The sequence below is a fragment of the Chiloscyllium plagiosum genome, unplaced genomic scaffold, assembly GCF_037043375.1.
Source record: "Chiloscyllium plagiosum isolate Xiang-an unplaced genomic scaffold, Cpla_swu_hap1 HiC_scaffold_10, whole genome shotgun sequence".
Classification (NCBI taxonomy): Eukaryota; Metazoa; Chordata; class Chondrichthyes; order Orectolobiformes; family Hemiscylliidae; genus Chiloscyllium; species Chiloscyllium plagiosum.
The window spans coordinates 91803994-91821474 of record NW_028270148.1 but is presented as its reverse complement, the minus strand read 5'-3'; the positions used below and the strand labels follow the sequence as shown (position 1 = coordinate 91821474).

The 17481-nt window shown below is 42.5% G+C and overlaps 1 protein-coding gene across 3 annotated transcripts in view; it reads right to left on the bottom strand.

Moving 5' to 3' along the window:
* The window catches only part of sos1 (son of sevenless homolog 1 (Drosophila)), a 301150-nt gene that overhangs the window by 170927 nt on the left and 112742 nt on the right, over positions 1 to 17481 (bottom strand). The gene's annotated exons all lie outside the window — the stretch shown is intronic.

Sequence of the window (17481 nt, the reverse complement as noted above, 5' to 3'; positions counted from 1 at the left end):
TTAATAGTATGTGATCTCATTTGTGGATCAGACATTCCTAAGTCAAAGGCCATCTGTGATTCCAATCCCAAACAAGAATATTTAACTTTGACATGTTTGAGGAGAGCTGGCAAAGGTTGATTGGCTAAACAGACCAAAAGGCACTGCAGAAAACCAACAGTGTGACATGTTGGGGCAGCATGCTAGCTCACTATGCTGCCATCCTTATTAAGGTGCAAGAAACTAAGGAGTCTTATTAGTCTATGGTGGTTGAGGAAACACACTTCATGTTAGCAATTTTTGAGAGGATTTGTGGCTCAGGTTGATGATATGGATGTACATTAGCTCACTGAACTGTAAGGTTTGTTTTCAGATGTTTCGTCACCAGGACTAGGTAACAACATCAGTGAGAGCCTCCAGCGAAGCACTGGTGGTATGTCCTGCCTCTCTATTTATACGTCTTGGTTTCTTAAGGTAGGTGATGTCATTTCCCATTCTTTTTTTCAAGAGAAGATAGACGGGGTCTAAATCGATGTGGTTAGACCTCCAGGAGCGTCAGCCTCCAGAAATTCTTGAGTGTGTCTTTGTTTTGCTTATCCGAGGATGCTTGTTTTGTCCCAATCAAAGTGGTGATCCTATGTAGTTAGACGATCCCAGGGCAGAAGAGGAGGCAGTCTTCCTCCAGGTGTCAGGTAGCTTGGATTTGGCAGAGGTGGAGGCCCAGGACTTGCATGTCCTTGGCAGCATGGGGGGATGATGTTGAAGTGTTTGGCCACAGGGCGGTGCGATGCGGTTGATTGGTGTGTCCCCAGTGTAGAGGAGACCACATGGAAAGCAATGGATACAGTAGTTGAGGTGTTCAGATGTGCAGGAAAATCTCTGCTGGATTTGAAAGGATCCTTTGAGCCTTGAATGAAGGCGAGGGGGGAGGTGTGGGCATAGGCTTTATATCACTTGCAGGAGTGGAGGGTGGGTTAATGGGGGGCATGGACCTAACAAGGGAGGTGCAAAGGGATTGGCTTCTGCAGAATGCTGAAATGGGCGGGGAGGGAATATATATCTCTGGTGGTGGCGTTTGACTTTAGGTAGCAGACATAGCGGAAGATGATGCATTATATTTGCCTTTATTAGCCAAGGCAGCGAATACTAGAGCAAGATAGTGTTAGTTTGGCCACAGCTGCAGTAGTGCATGCTGTTCTGGTCACCACACTATCGGGAAGATGCACTAGAGAGAAGAGAAGGAGATGCACCAGAATGTCACCTGGGCTGAAGCCATTCAGCTGTTTTCCCGAAAGCAGAAAAGACTGAAGGGGATACGATTGAGATGTACAAAGTAACATGGAGTATGCTTAGGTAGATAGGGAGAAACCTTTCCCCTTGGGAGAGGGATGAAGAATCATGGGACACAGTTTTAAGTTAAGGAGCAGACAATTTAGAGGAAATATGCTTTCACTCACAAGGTGCTGTGTATCTAGAACGTTCTGCTTGAAAGGGCGACAGAGGCAAGAACCATTCAAGAGATATTTAATAAAACTTAAACTGCCACAGCATACAATGGGATTAGATTAGATAGATGCTTGATGACCATCACAGACAAGTGGAACAGAGTCTTTTACACCCTATAAAAACTCTGACTTTGTACAAAGTTAGGTGGAAAAGTAAGTTTTAAGGAGGACACGGAGGTTGCAAACTGTAACTTCCAAACGTTGAGAGAGACGTCAATACTCTCAGACAAAGAACACCAAGTTAGCATACTTCGACAAAAAGTAAAACAAAAGGTAAATAAACATGATATGTACTGCAAGAGGACTGATGTGAATAAATAAAGGAGTCTTGTTACAGGTATATATGACTTTGGTGAAACAATAGTTGATGAATTGTGCTCTCATTTTTAAAAAAAAAGGACAAACCTGTAGTTAAGACTTACATTCGAGGCTTATTACTTTTATCACTGATCCCTGTGATGATAGACTCCCTAGAGGTTATAAAAATGAACTGTGATCCCATTAAAACCAAATTATGAAAAAGGGTTTGGGGCTTTTGTGATGCAGTGATAGCACCATTACCTCAGAGCCAAGAGGTCCAGTTCAAGTTCAACCTGTTCCAAAAATGTGTAACGCCATCTCTGAAGGGATTGATTAGCAAAATCTCAAAAAGGCTCAACATGGTAGGCATTCTTATGATAACAGGGTGCTTTTTTTTTTAAAAAGAGTCAAAGTCTTTTCACTCAAAGGGTTCTGAATCTTGGTAATTTTCTACCCCTTTATGGATTATCCCTTGCAGAGCATGAGGCCTGCCTGCATTCCCTCCAGCCACTTAATACTTCATTATTTTTTACTCTGATGCTAACTCCGTGTTCTCCAAATGTTTCACGCAAACTAATCCTTTCTAATATTAACTCACAGTCGCTATATCCCTATCAAATCAGTTTCAACCCTCACCAGCAGCACTAGCAAACTGTTCCCTTAAGTACTCATTTCTCTTCAGACCTTTGTTATGGGCATAATGACCAAATTTCTGCTGGCTGTTCAACCTTACCACATCTCTCCCCTCCCAATCTTTCTCCCGCCCTCCCTTAGTGAGCCACCCAAGACATGGTACTGTAGACTTAGGTTACACAGACTCAGAAATATATTGTCGTTCCTTCACTATCACTGGGTCAAAATCCTCAACTTCCCTCCCTAAAAATGTGGATCTACCCACAGCACAGACTACAGCAGTACGACCGTTCAAGGCAACTAGGAATTGGCAATAAATATTGGCCAGCCAGTGATCCCCACCTCCATGAATGATTTCATGAAATCCCCAAAAGAATTATTCCTCTCACCTCTAGTAACCACACCCCGGGGGGTCCCATACCATCAGCCTGGCAGTCACCCTCTCCCTAGCTACCTGCCTGCATACCTTGAACCTGCAGAATGACACATCCAGAAAAGTGCAATCCATATAAACATGCAGACTCGCAGATCAATTGTTGTGACACCATCTGCCAGTTTAGGTTCAGAAACCTGGAGATGAAGGTTGTCCAGTTGAATGAGTACCCTATCAATGTAGTTGCCGAGGAGCGTAAGTTACCACATGGTGCAGGATGTGCTTTCCACAGGGCTGATGATTACGCCATTTTTTAAAAACTAGTTGACCAAATAAGCTTACCTTTAAGACTTATGAAAGACATGCATTAAAAAGAAATCCATCCAACTATCCTCTTGCATTGACATCAGGGCAAAGTAATTTTGGTGCGTATGGTCAGCAGAACACATTGCAACTCTTCAAGCAAACCAGTGCTTCAACTAACTTTACCCAAGCACAAATCACTCAAGAGCATTTCTGCTTCAATTTACTGACCAACTTCTTAAATTGTGCCAGAACCGGACCAATCTTGCTTCCTAAAACATTTTGTTTTAGGTGTGACTCAGAGGCTTTACTGTCTAACTGTACATGAATTTTAGCATTCATTGCATTAGCTAATAAACACCCATTACATGATCTTCTTGTTGCTTCAAATCTCTTCGCAAGCACAGAGACAGTCCTTTTGCGCACATTCCTTCTATTGCCTTGCGTCATGCAGGATACAGCAAGTGGCACCTTCCATGCTTCAACACCACCAGTAGGTTTATAACTGCATTAAAAAAATTTTGCAGCCCTACTATGAAGTCAAAGATGTTCTGATTCAACTGATGGTAATACTGGACGAAGTGGTTTAGAAAGCAGCTTGATAAACTGCAAGTTGTACATGTGTGATTTTGTTAACATGATGGCCAGTGAGTGAAAGTATTCACAACCTCTAACACAGCAACATAAAACTTGATTACCAAGAAAAATAACAAGAATATAAATCCATTAATACAACAGACAACTTGTAAAAATCTCAATATGAAGATCCAAAATATTCCATCCGAGTTTTGAAAAGATTTGTAGCTCAGGTTGAGGTTCTGGATGTAGGTTTGCTCGCTGAGCTGGAAGGTTCATTTTCAGACATTTTGTCACCATACTCGGTAACATCAGTGAGCCTCCAGACGAAGCACTGCTGATGTTGCCTGCTTTCCATGTTTGGGTTTCTTTGAATTGGTGATATCATTTCCTGTTCTTTTTCTCAGGGGCTGGTAAATGGGTCCCAAGTCAATGTGGCTGTTGACAAAGTTCCAGTTGGAATGCCACGCTTCTAGAAATTCTCATGCATGTCTGTGTTTGGCTTGTCCTAGGATGGATGTGCTGTCCCAGTCAAAGTGGTGTCCTTCCTTATCTGTATGTATGGATACTAATGAGAGGGTCATGTCATTTTGTGGCTAGTTCATGTTCATGTACCCTGTGGCCAGTTTTCTGCCTGTTTGTCCAATGTAGTGTTTGTTACAGTCCTTGCACGGTATTTTCTAAATGACCTTAGCTTTGCTTGTTGTCTGAATAGGGTCTTTTAAGTTCATTAGCTACTATTTTAGTGTGTTGGTGGGTTTGTGGGCTACCATGATGCCAAGGGGTCTGAGTAGTCTGGCAGTCATTTCCGAGATGTCTTTGATGTAGGGGAGAGTGGCTAGAGTTTCAGGACGTGTTTTGTCTGCTTGTTTGGGTTCGTTGTTGAGAAATCGGCAGAGTGTGTTCATTGTGTACCCACTCTTTTTGAATACACTGTATAGGTGATTTTCCTCTGCTCTACATAGTTCCTCTGTGCTGTAGTGCGTGGTGACTCATTGAAATAATGTTCTGATGCAGCTTCGTTTGTGGATATTGGGCCGATTGCTTCTGTAGTTCAATATTTGGTCCATATGCATTGTTTTCCAGTACACGCTGGATTGAAGTTCCCCATTGGCTGTTTGCTCTACTGTGACATCTAGGAATGGCAGTTTGTTGTTGTTTTCTTCCTCTTTCGCGGCATTCCAACCAGAACTCTATTAACAAAGACATTGACTTGGACCCCATTTACCACCATCACCTGAGAAAAAGAACAGGAAATGACATAACCAACCCAAAGAAACCCAAACATACAAATAAAAAACAGGAAACATCAGCAGTGCTTCGTCCGGAGGCTCATTGAAGATGTTACCTAGTATGGTGACGAAGCGTCTGAAAGTGAACCTTCCAACTCAGCGAGCAAACCTACATCAAAGATCCTTTTTCACAGCAAGCTCGTTTATAGGCAATCATGGAAAACAGACCAGCTGAGGCCAGCCACAAGTAGATTTCCATCCATAAAGCAACTTAAACAAAATGGAGATTTAAAAATTATAAATCACCTCAACTTCACGGCCTGCATCCTAGGATTATCAAAATAGTTACAGATAACATTTGGGCTTTGATCTTCCATAATTCCTTCAATTCTGAAAGAATCCTCATTGAATAGATTGGAAAGTAACAAATGTAAACCAAAAGTTCAAACCTCGGGTTTCCTTCTACCCATTATTAATCAAAGACTCTCCAAAATGTTTCACAATGCCACAAATTCCCACAACTACTTAAACTGTATTTCTTCAGAGCTACTGCATATTATTTTCCAGTTCTTCTCCAATAACTTTTCCTGATTTTAATTTCTGCAAGAAGGGTTCGGAAATTCCATTTGATTTCACCAAATGATTTTTTTTTCCCCCAAAGATCCCCTTTCCCACAGCCTCCCTAAATTTTTGTTCCTTCTAATTTGTTTATAATTTGCCTCTATTTATAATATTGAATAACTCATAGCATGAAAGAATTTAAGTACGCAAAATAATAATTTTAATGTTTGAAGCATTGGAGGGCTGAGATCAATGCTGGTCAGCTTTAACAATGGCAAGCAAATCCAAAGAGGAAAAGAGGATAGAGGATTTCAAAGTCTCCTTGAAAAAGTACCCAACAATACCTAGGAAATCCTGGCTTCTGACCACCCTAAGTGGAGGGTAAGCTACTGGGAAAGATTTGTATACCTCGCAACTCATCGCCAACAGCTTGCTCAAGCATCAAGATATGCCACCCTCCTAGTTGCTCGACCACTGTCTATCCAACCTGTGAAAGAGGTTTCAGGTAATGCACTGGACTCTTTCAGCACCCAAGAACTCAATTTATGTGTTGAAACAAGTAATCCTTGACTACAAGGGACTGCCCAATGGGGCAAGGACAAGAGCAGTAGTGAACAAGAACGAATATGAATTAAGCAAATATTCAATGGGCAGAAGTTTATAGAGCATGAATACGGGAGGGTGGCCAGAACATCAATGAAACCATTGATTTTGTCAAGTCAAAAACATTAATGCACATTGCAGCAGCATATGCATTGAGCCAGGGCCAGAGGGCAGCCATGTTAGAGATTAAAAACTTCTGCAATTCAGAAGAGAAATAATTGGAAGCTCCAGAAAAATGAGAAAACAATATTTTGAATATTGTTGTCCAACCTAAGACTGCTAATAGGGAAAAATCAGTACCAAAGTTTATAACATTCATATTTTAATTGGGAAAAACTGCGGCTGATCCTAGACTTGATCAACAGTCTAATAACAGACACAGCGAACATGTCAACAAAACTGGTAGAGATGTAGCAACAGATATAATCACTCAATAAACCTGTTGCATTTGACCCAGATATTTAGATGCTGTCACCTAGGGGCTGTATGGAAATGAGGAAGAGCAGGGGATCAAAGACCATGGGGCAGAGGTGCTCTCGAAATATCAGTTCTAGGACAGAACAGAAGCCATTGGTAGATACTCTCCAGCTACAACTGTAAAGCTAACAGTGAAATCAGTGAAACGCAATCCCACTGAGTCAGATTTGGGGAACTCAGTTGGAGAGGGATGACACAGCCCATGTATCAAGAGGTTGCATAAACTTCAAAGAGGATGTTGCAAAAACATTTTACATTTAACACTATTTGGATACATAGGTTTTGATGGATTGTATAAAAAGGAATTTATTTTGTGGACATACTTAGACTAGTTTCTTTAAAACTCTCCAAGTTCACTGTGGACAATGCACTTTTTTTTTAAAAAAAGCAAGACTTCTGAGAAACCAACGATTAGTGATTACTATTTCATTTGTCGTAGGCCTGACTGAGGTTGTTTGTTAACAGTGATGAACTTGGAGATGTACTTCTTTCATCTAGTTATGCTGGAGGAAAGCTAACAAATAACAGAGCTGGAAATGTGTTGCTGGAAAAGCGCAGCAGGTCAGGCAGCATCCAGGGAACAGGAGAATCGACGTTTCGGCCATAAGCCCTTCTTCAGGAAGGCTTATGCCCGAAACGTCGATTCTCCTGTTCCCTGGATGCTGCCTGACCTGCTGCGCTTTTCCAGCAACACATTTCCAGCTCTGATCTCCAGCATCTGCAGACCTCACTTTCTCAACAAATAACAGAGTTGGAAGCAAACCAGATAAGAATAATTTGTCCAGCTGATCTCTCCCATTTGTGAACTGAAAACATATTACATCAGATCAGATTGAAAACTGCATGTTCTTTTGGAAGAGTGAAAGAACATCAAGATAGCTTGATTCTGGAAAATTCAGTGACTGCAAGATTTCAGAGGCGATTGTGCATGATTAATGATTTTATCCGATGTACCAGAACATCACAGCAAACAGTCTCTAGAACATCTTATACATTTTCCCTTTGCCTTCAAGAATAACCTGGGGGCCAAAAAGATTTTTTTTCAGAAAGCCAATCACTGCAAAGGATAGCGCATGTTTATACGCATGTGCCTGTTTGTGTGCATTTGTGTGTTCTGGAGATTTTTAAAATGTATAAGCATTTAAGCTTCTAAATTACTGATTCTCAGTATTGACCAATTATTGCATGTTTATTGTGAGTTTTGTTTTGACAATGAACCAACAAACATTCTTATTTAGAAACCAAGTTGATATATCTTGCGTTTAAAATCTTCCATAGACAAGATATTTAATTGGTGATCTTGGTTCCTGGAAAGAGTACTTTTATTTTATGTAGTAACCCACAGAGGAATGAGAAACCAGCAACAGCATACTCCTCCACACCTCCATTGGAACAAGATCAATAAGGAAAAACATACTGTAGTTACAGTTATGGATTCTCTCATTTGGGATCTAAATTTTTCAGCTCCATTACAGCAACTGATATTTCGGATGAAGTCTTTCAAACAAGCGGTTGCAAAAAGGATGGATGTGGATTTGGAGAGTTCAAGTTTGGACAAAACAAACATCTACCCTGAAAGAATCTGAAAGAAGGAGACATTATTTTAGAAATAAAGTATATTTTACAATACATAATTAAACAAAGTATCTATCCTTTGCAAGTAGCTAAGAAACTAAATGTTTTTTCACCAGACACAAACCACTACTCATCCCCAAAGGCAATGAATGTAGATCTTAATTTAGCTTTCAGGTGCCCCACTATTTACATAACAATGATCCTGTGTGGAGGAACATTGCTATGTAAGTGACGGGGCACCTGAAAGCTAAATTAAGATTTACTTATCCATTGCCTTGGGAGATAAGGGGAGATTTGTGTCCAGTGAAAGAACATCTATGGAGGAACACAAGATGCAATGAGGAAATATTCAACTAACTTCCTTCTTAAAAAAAATTCATATTACTTTATTAAGGCTGATAACATCATAATATTCTTACTGCGCTGTCAATATAAGCATTTCAACTACATTACAAAATGAAGTAAATACAGTCACAGAGTCATAAGAGATGTACAGCACAGAAACGGTCCAAATCATCTGGGTCGACCAGATATCATAACTGAATTCAGTCCTTCCAACCAGAGCTCCTAACCAACGGCAATATGAGCAGCATGTGGAAGGGCATCCAGAGCATGACCCAGCACAAAACAGCATCGCCTGCTGGTGATGCCTCCCTCCTAGATGAGCTGAACAACTTTTAAGCACGGTTTGAGACACAAAATGACATGGCAACAAGGAAGTCCATCCCACCCAATAACCAGGCGCTGTGTCTTACCACGGCCAACGTGAGAAAAACCCTATGCAGGGTCAATCCATGTAAGGCTGCTGGACCAGATAACATCCCTGGCAGAGTGGTCAGAGGATGCTCTGACTCACTGGCAGATGTTCTCACGGATACATTAAACATCTCCCTGAGCTGCACCATAGTTCCAACCCAGTGACAAGGAAGTCTTCAACATTCTGTCTCAACGACTACCCTCCTGTTGCGCTAACACCCATCATGAAGTGCTTCGAGAGGCTCGTGATGAGGCATTATAAGGCCCTGCTGCCCTCTTCCCTGGACACCCTGCAGTTCATCTATTGACCAAACCACTCAACAGATTATGCTATTTCCACCACCCTTCATCTGGCCCTCACCCACCTGAAGAAGGACACCTGCATCAAACTACTGTTCATAGACTTCAGTTCTGTATTTAACACTGTCATTCCTCAGCACCTGATTGGAAAGCTGAGTCTGCTGGGCCTAATAAGCTCCCATTGTAACTGGATCTCAGACTTCCTGACTGGCAGACCTCAGTCAGTCCGGATTGGGTACAGCATCATCAACACCATCATTGAGCATGGAGGCACCCCAAGGCTGTGTGCTCAGCGCACTGCTGTTCACCCTGCTGACACACGACTGTGCAGTGATGCACAGGTTGAATCACATCACCAAGTTCGCTGATGATACAACTGCAGTGGGTCTCATCAGCATGAACGATGAGTCGCATACAGACAGGAGGTGCAGTGTCTACTGGATTGGTGCAGAGCCAACAACCTATCTCTGAACATGGACAAGTTGCAAAAGATGGTTGTTGATTTCAGGATGGAACAGAGCGATCACTCTCCGCTGAACATTGACAGCTCCCCGGGGAAATCGTGAAAAGCACCAAATTTCTTAGTGTACACCTGGTGGACAATCTCACTTGGACCCTCCACATCAGCTGCATAGTCAAGAAAGCACAGCAGCATCTCCTCATTCTATGCAGGTTGTGGAAAGCCCACTTCACCCCGCATCCTCACCACATTCTACACAGGGTTCATTGAAAGTACCCTGAGCTGCTGCCTCACTGCTTGGTTCGGGAATTGAACCGTCTCAGGTCCCAAGACCCTACAACGGATATTAAGGACAGCTGAGAAGATCAGTGGGGTCTCTATTCCCTCCATCAGACATTGACACCTCATGCTGCATCCAAAGGGCTAAGAGCATTGTGGAAGAACACAAACACCCCTCAAACAAATTCTTCTCCCTCCTGCTATCTGGCACAAGATAACGGAGCATATGTCCCTCATGGCCAGACTGTGCAACTGTTTCTTCTCCCCACCCCCCCCAAGCCATCAGGCTCCTTAACACAGTACAATCAGACTCTTTTCCATCCGAAATTCTTTGCATGACTTTGAATTGCTGCCAGAAAAATGTCTATTATTTGTAATTCTTCTATTACACTATAACTTGCATGTTTTAGACATCTTATGCACTTTATGCAGTGTACAATTGTGTAGTTTGTGCTGTCCATGTAGCACCCTTGGCCCAGGGGGAATGTTGTCTCGTTTTTACTTTATCAGTTGTTTACAGTAGAAATTGTACCAACCTCCACCACTTCCTCTGCCAGTTCATTCCATACACATACTACTGTCTGCATGAAAAACTTGTCCCTTTGGTCCCTTTTAAATTAATTCCCTCTCACCCTAAATCTATGCCCTCTAGTTCTGGACTCCCCCACCCCAGGTAAAAGATTTTGTCTGAGAAGTGGCAAATGGAGTTTAATTTAGATAAATGTGAGGTGCTGCATTTTGGGAAAGCAGATCTTAGCAGGACTTATACACTTAATGGTAAGGTCCGAGGGAGTGTTGCTGAACAAAGTGACCTTGGAGTGCAGGTTCATAGCTCCTTGAAAGTGGAGTCGCAGGTAGATAGCGTAGTGAAGGCAGCATTTGGTATGCTTTCCTTCAGTCAGAGTATTCAGTACAGGGGTTGGGAGGACATGTTGCGGCTATACAGGATACTGGTTAGGCCACTGTTGGAATATTGCGTGCAATTCTGGTGTCTCCTCCTATTGGAAGGATGTTGTGAAGCTTGAAAGGGTTCAGACAAGATTTACAAGGATGTTGCCGGTTGTAGGATTTGAGCTATCGGGAGAGGTTGAATAGGCTGGGGCTGTTTTCCCTGGAGCACCAGAGGCTGAAGGGTGAACTTATAGAGGTTTATAAAATTATGAGGAGCATGAATAGGATAAATAGACAAAGTATTTTCCCTGAGTGGGCGAGTCCAGAACTAGAGGGCACAGGTTAAGGGTGAGGGGGAAAAGATATAAAAGAGACCTAAGGGGCAACTTTTTCACACAGAGGGTGGTACGTGTATGGAATGAGCTGCCAGAGGAAGTGGTGGACGCTGGTACAATTGCAACATTTAAAAGGCATCTGGATGGGTATATGAATAGGAATGGTTTGGAGGGATATGGACTAGGTTGGGTTGGGATATCTGGTCGGCATGGACCAGTTGGACCAAAGGGTCTGTTTCTGTGCTGTACATCTCTATGACTCTGATAATTAACACAAATATGCTTTAAAAGCTATACAACATTTTCAAAATTAACTCCAGAAGTTCATGTTTTGATCAGTAGAGTGTGGTGCTCCTCCTTTATCTGCTGGTTTGATGACAATGTTGTGATTGGTTTTGAGGTGGACACCTCAGCACCACACTCTACCGCAAACCCACAGAAAACCTCACAATGCTACGCTTCTCCAGCTTCCACCCAAAACATATTAAAACAGCCATCCCCTATGGACAAGCCCTACATGTACACTGGATCTGCTCAGATGAGGAGGAACGTGACCGGCACCTGAAGTACTCAGGGATGCCCTCACAAGAACAGGGTACGATGCCCAACTCATCGACCGCCAGTTCCGACGTGCCACAGCAAGGAACTGTAATGACCTCCTCAGGAGACAGACACGTGCTGCAACTGACAGAGTACCCTTCATTGTTCAGTACTTCCCAGGAACCGAAAAATTACGCCATGTTCTTCGTGACCTGCAACACATTATCAATGAGGATGAGCACCTCGCCAAGACCTTCCCCACATCTCCACTACATGCCTTTAAACAACGGCCAAACCTCAAAACAAATCATAGTTCATAGCAAGCTGCCCAGCTCTCAGCAGTTCAGGCAGCATCCAAGGAGCAGCGAAATCGACATTTCGGGCAAAAGCCCTTCATGAGGAATAAAGGCAGAGAGCCTGAAGCGTGGAGAGATAAGCTAGAGAAGGGTGGGGGTGGGGACAAAGTAGCATAGAGTACAATAGGTGAGTGGGGGAGGGGATGAAGGTGATACGTCAGGGAGGAGAGGGTGGAGTGGATAGGTGGAAAAGGCGATAGGCAGGTAGGACAAGTCCGGACAAGTCATGGGGACAGTGCTGAGCTGGAAGTTTGGAACTAGGGTGAGATGGGGGAGGGGGAAATGAGGAAACTGTTGAAGTCCACATTGATGCCCTGGGGTTGAAGTATTCTGAGGTGGAAGATGAGGTGTTCTTCCTCCAGGCGTCTGGTGGTGAGGGAGCGGCGGTGAAGGAGGCCCAGGACCTCCATGTCCTCGGCAGAGTGGGAGGGGGAGTTGAAATGTTGGGCCACGGGGCGGTGTGGTTGATTGGTGCAGGTGTCCCGGAGATGTTCCCTAAAGCGCTCTGCTAAGAGGCACCCAGTCTCCCCAATATAGAGGAGACCGCATCGGGAGCAACGGATACAATAAATGATATTAGTGGATGTGAAGGTAAAACTTTGATGGATGTGGAAGGCTCCTTTAGGGCCTTGGATAGATGTGAGGGAAGAGGTGTGGGCGCAGGTTTTACAGTTCCTGCGGTGACAGGGGAAGGTGCCAGGACGGGAGGGTGGGTTGTAGGGGGGCGTGGACTTGCCCAGGTAGTCACGGAGGGAACGGTCTTTGTGGAAGGCGGAAAGGGGTGGGGAGGGAAATATATCCCTGGTGGTGGTTTCCAGCATCTGCAGTCATTGTTTTTACCTGACCGGCTCTCAGGACAACTCCATACAACCCTGTCACGGTAGGCGCTGCAAGACGTGTCAGAGTGTGGACATAGATACCACCATTACACGAGGGGACACCTCCAACCTTGTACATGGCAGGTACTCATGTGACTCAGCCAATGTTGTCTATCTAATACGTTGCAGGCAAGGATGCCCTGAGGCATGGTACATTGGGGAAACTGAGCAAAGGCTACAACAATGGATGAATGGGCACCGCACAACAATCAACAGACAGGAACGTTCCCTCCCAGTTGGGGAACACTTCAGTGATCCTGGACATTCGACCTCGGACCTTCGGGTGACCATCCTCCAAGGCAGACTTCGGGACAGGCAGCAGCAAAAGGTGGCCAAAAGATAGCTAAGTTCGGTACCCATAGGGAGGGCCTCAACTGGGACCTTAGGTTCATGTCACCTTACAGATGGCCACCATTGCACTATACACACCCACACTCCTATACACACACATACACATGTACACAGACACCCACACACACCCACACAGACATCCTCTCAGAAACTTAGACCACTCTACACTCATGCACACATACATAAACTCTCTCTCTCAGACACTCAATCCCCCACCCCAGACACGCACACACACTCCCACACTCACACATGCACCCTCTCACAGACTTAAGACACTCTACACTCACCACACACACATAAACTCACAACCCAGACAGACAGACAGACACACACACACACACACACACATATATTTTCTGGGGTGAATTTGTAATTGCAGAGTTACATTGGACTTTGCTCAAAAACTACAAGAATTTATGTAAAACTCCGTTATCTCACTTTTTAGATTAGAATCAATCTAGACAGCATGACATAGACAGAGAACACAGGGGGTTAACACCTTCAATATATTGTCGAGCTATCACCCATTGTTACAGCTAACCTGAGATTGTAACTTTTTAAAAAAAGGTTTTGTGATTTTCATGAAAGAAGTGAAACTATCATGGTATTCAAACAGATGAAAGACTCAACAGGCAATCAAGGTATTTTTCCAATGTATAATTTCAGTTACTTCACACTGTAAATTTTTGCTATAAATTGTGTTTTAGGATTGAGTCCTCCACTATCACCTGATGAAGGAGTGACGCTCCGAAAGCTAGTGTGCTTCCAATTAAACCTGTTGGACTATAACCTGGTGTTGTGTGATTTTTAACTTTGTGCACCCCAATCCAACACCAGGATCTCCAAATCATCTCTCTGAAACAGTATTTAAACATAGAAGTAGTTCATTTAATAAATTCTAAATACTAGCATGAGTTAGTGTATTAAACTTACCAAGTTTGGACATATTTAACAAATTATTTTTAAATGTTAACACCAATACTTTACTTGGCAAAATAAAGCAAATCTTTAAAAAAAAAATCAGCCGAATTAACATATCTAACTGCAGAAGTTGAGAAGTTCCTCGGTTATATTTTCCATTTTGAATCCAAAGACAGCAAACAGTAACATGCAAGTAGTCTACAATTTCAAGATAGAAAATGGCTATTTGGTTCAGCAGATTCCTTTCAATGTGTTTATGCACCAAATAAGCAGCTTAGTATATATCTATGCTATTTCACAATATTGATATGGTCTTCACACTATTCACATTTCAGCCCTACCAGTGGTTAGCACTGATGCCTCACACCGCCACGGTCCCTGGTTCAATTCCAGCCTTGGAAGACTGTCTGTGTGGCATTTGCACATTCTCCCAGTGTCTGCATAGGTTTCCTCCAGGTGTTCCGGTTTCCTCCCACAATCCAAAGATATGCAGGTTAGGTGAATTGGCCATGCTAGATTGCCCATAGTGTTAGATGCATTAGTCAGAGGGGGGGTGGGTTACTCTTCGGAGGGTCGGTGTGGACTTGTTGGGCCGAAGGGCCTGTTTCCACCGTCGGGAATCTAATCTAATCAAAATCTACATGCAGTCTCTGAGAGACAACAACTCACCTGGGCTCCTACTTTCTCATACATGCAAGTGAAATTGCACAACTGATTAACTATTGCCTTTTCAAAGCCACGAGTGGAAATGCTTCCAGTACACTCTCAGGAGTGCATTCTAACGATGGGCTGCATTTTCATGATATCATTTCTTCTGCTGCCCATGTTCTTAAGCCTGCATATTTTGCTTATTAATCACTGCACCAACAGAAACAAGTTCTCCCTATCCCCACTCTGGGTTCCCATGATATTTAGCACTTCTATTAAGTCTCCTCTGAACCAAGGAGAACAGATCTGCTTCTCCAACATAACCATATAACTGAACTATTTCATATCAAGAACTATTCTTTTGATGCTTTGCTGCACCCTTTCTAAATGCCTTCACATTGTTCCTAAAGTGTGGCAACCAGAACTGGGCACATTAATTCAAGACCAGCCAAATGTTTTGTACAAGTTTAGCATAAATTCTTTACTGTTTTATTCGTGACCACTACTAACGGGATCCTTGGATTTATGCTTCAATCACCACTTTTCCAACTTGCCTTATCACTTTCAACATTTTGTGCACATGTCCACAGATTCCTCTGCTTCTGCACCCTTACCTCTCCTCATTGGTCCAAGTGAAACCAAATCTCAAACACTGCACACTTATCTGCATTAAATATCATTGGCCACTTAGCCACTATTTCAGCAACTTCTTAATATTTAATCATTATCTTCCAGACACTTGAGAATACCTTCAGACTTTGAATCATTCAAAAATTTTTAAATCATATACTGTACAAAGTCCAAGTCTTGAATATATGTCGAGAAAAGCATTGTTCGAACATTGATCCCTGGGAAGTTACACTGCATATATTACTCTACTATGAGAGCCAACCATCTGTTTCCTATCACTCAACCAATTTTGTCTCAATGCTGCTACTGTCTCTTTTATTCCAAGAGCTCTAATATCACAAGTATTACGAGACACTTTATCAAAAATTGCCTGAAAGTCATATGTATGTATATATATATATCAATCATTACCCTCATCTACCTTTTCAAATATTGCAGAGAACTCAAGCAAGTTGGTTAAAACCCAATCAGCCTTAACAAATCTGTGCTAACTTTGCTCAATTGATCCACATTTACCCAAGCAACTCATGAATGTCATCCCTGCTTATTATTTCTCAACCATGAAGTTAAACTGACCAAGTTGTTCAGTTTAGCCTTACATGTTTTCTTGAACATCTGTAATTCTTTGGTCCTCTGGCACCATCCCTACATTCGAGGAGGTTTGGAAGACTATGGCCAGCGCCTCTGTAATTTTTAGCCCTAGTTCCCTGCATTATCATATCATTAAAAGGAAGCCTCACCCTGCTCTATGTCTTAAGTACCTTAACTTAGACCTCCTATCTCTGTGTCTGTTCCCAGAAACAAAAATGAGGAACAGTTTCCATATCAATGTCAAATCACTCTGTAAAGAAGATGTCTTCCTATAACATTTTTTCAAGATTTGTTTCTTTTTTAAATTTCACCAACATTTGTCAATCTAGAGTGTGTTCTCACCCCTTAAGGCAAACTGAATTAGATGGGTTTTATCTATGAAGAAATCAAATGTTACAGGGTCAAGCATGAGATTGGAGTCAAGGCCACAATTAAACCAGCCACCTTCTTGTTGAATGGAAGTCCTGACTCAAGAACAAAATTACCAACTCCTGTTCCTATTCCTCAAGTCTACTTTCGAGTGACTTAATATGATTCCAATAATTTGAAGCTGAAAATTATGCATAATACCTCAATTGCATTGTCCTCAAATAGGACAGGCCACTTAGCATTAACCCAAGTACAATGTACAATAAAAGCATACCCTAGCCTCACCAGCTCCACAAAGTCTTGCCCAGAATAACTGGACACTTGTGCCAAATGGGCTTTCTTAATTGTGGTGGATCATCCCTCAACTGATGAATTATGATGAAGGCTTATAACTTTTACAGAATTATGTTTGAGGGACTGTGGTCTCTGGACATTTTTTCCCTCATTATGTAAAAGATGTCAACGAAAGGACATTTTTTCTTTGTCCTTAAGAACAGTCCAATACAGAAATAAGCCATTCAACCTACTAAGACTGTGCAGACACATGATGCCTTTCAAAACGAAGTCTGCTGCCTCTACCTGGTCCATTTCCTTCTATTCCAGCTATTCATATAGCTGTTAAGTTACAAATCTGCCAACATTATTTTGTATTCATCTCCATCACCTCCTCTGGCAATGCATTCCAGGCACTGACCACCCTCTGTGTACATCTCCTTTAAACTTATCCACTTTTACCTGAAACTTATGCCTCCTCATCTATCCTGGGAAAAAGACTTCACCTATCCATTCAGTCCTTGCCTCTGAGAAATTTCTATCAGGTCACCCCCCTCATCCTTCAAGTGAAAACAAACCAAGTTTATCCAATTTCACTTCACAGCCAATAACCTCCAAATTAGGCAATGTCCTGGTAAACCATTTGTCCCCTCTCCAAAGCCTCCACATCATTCTGGTAGCGTTGTGACCAGAAGCGTACAGTGCATTCCAAAAGGAAGTAAACTAAAGTTGGATACAGCTGCAACATGACATGTTTTATACTTTATGTCCCGACTAAAGAAGGGA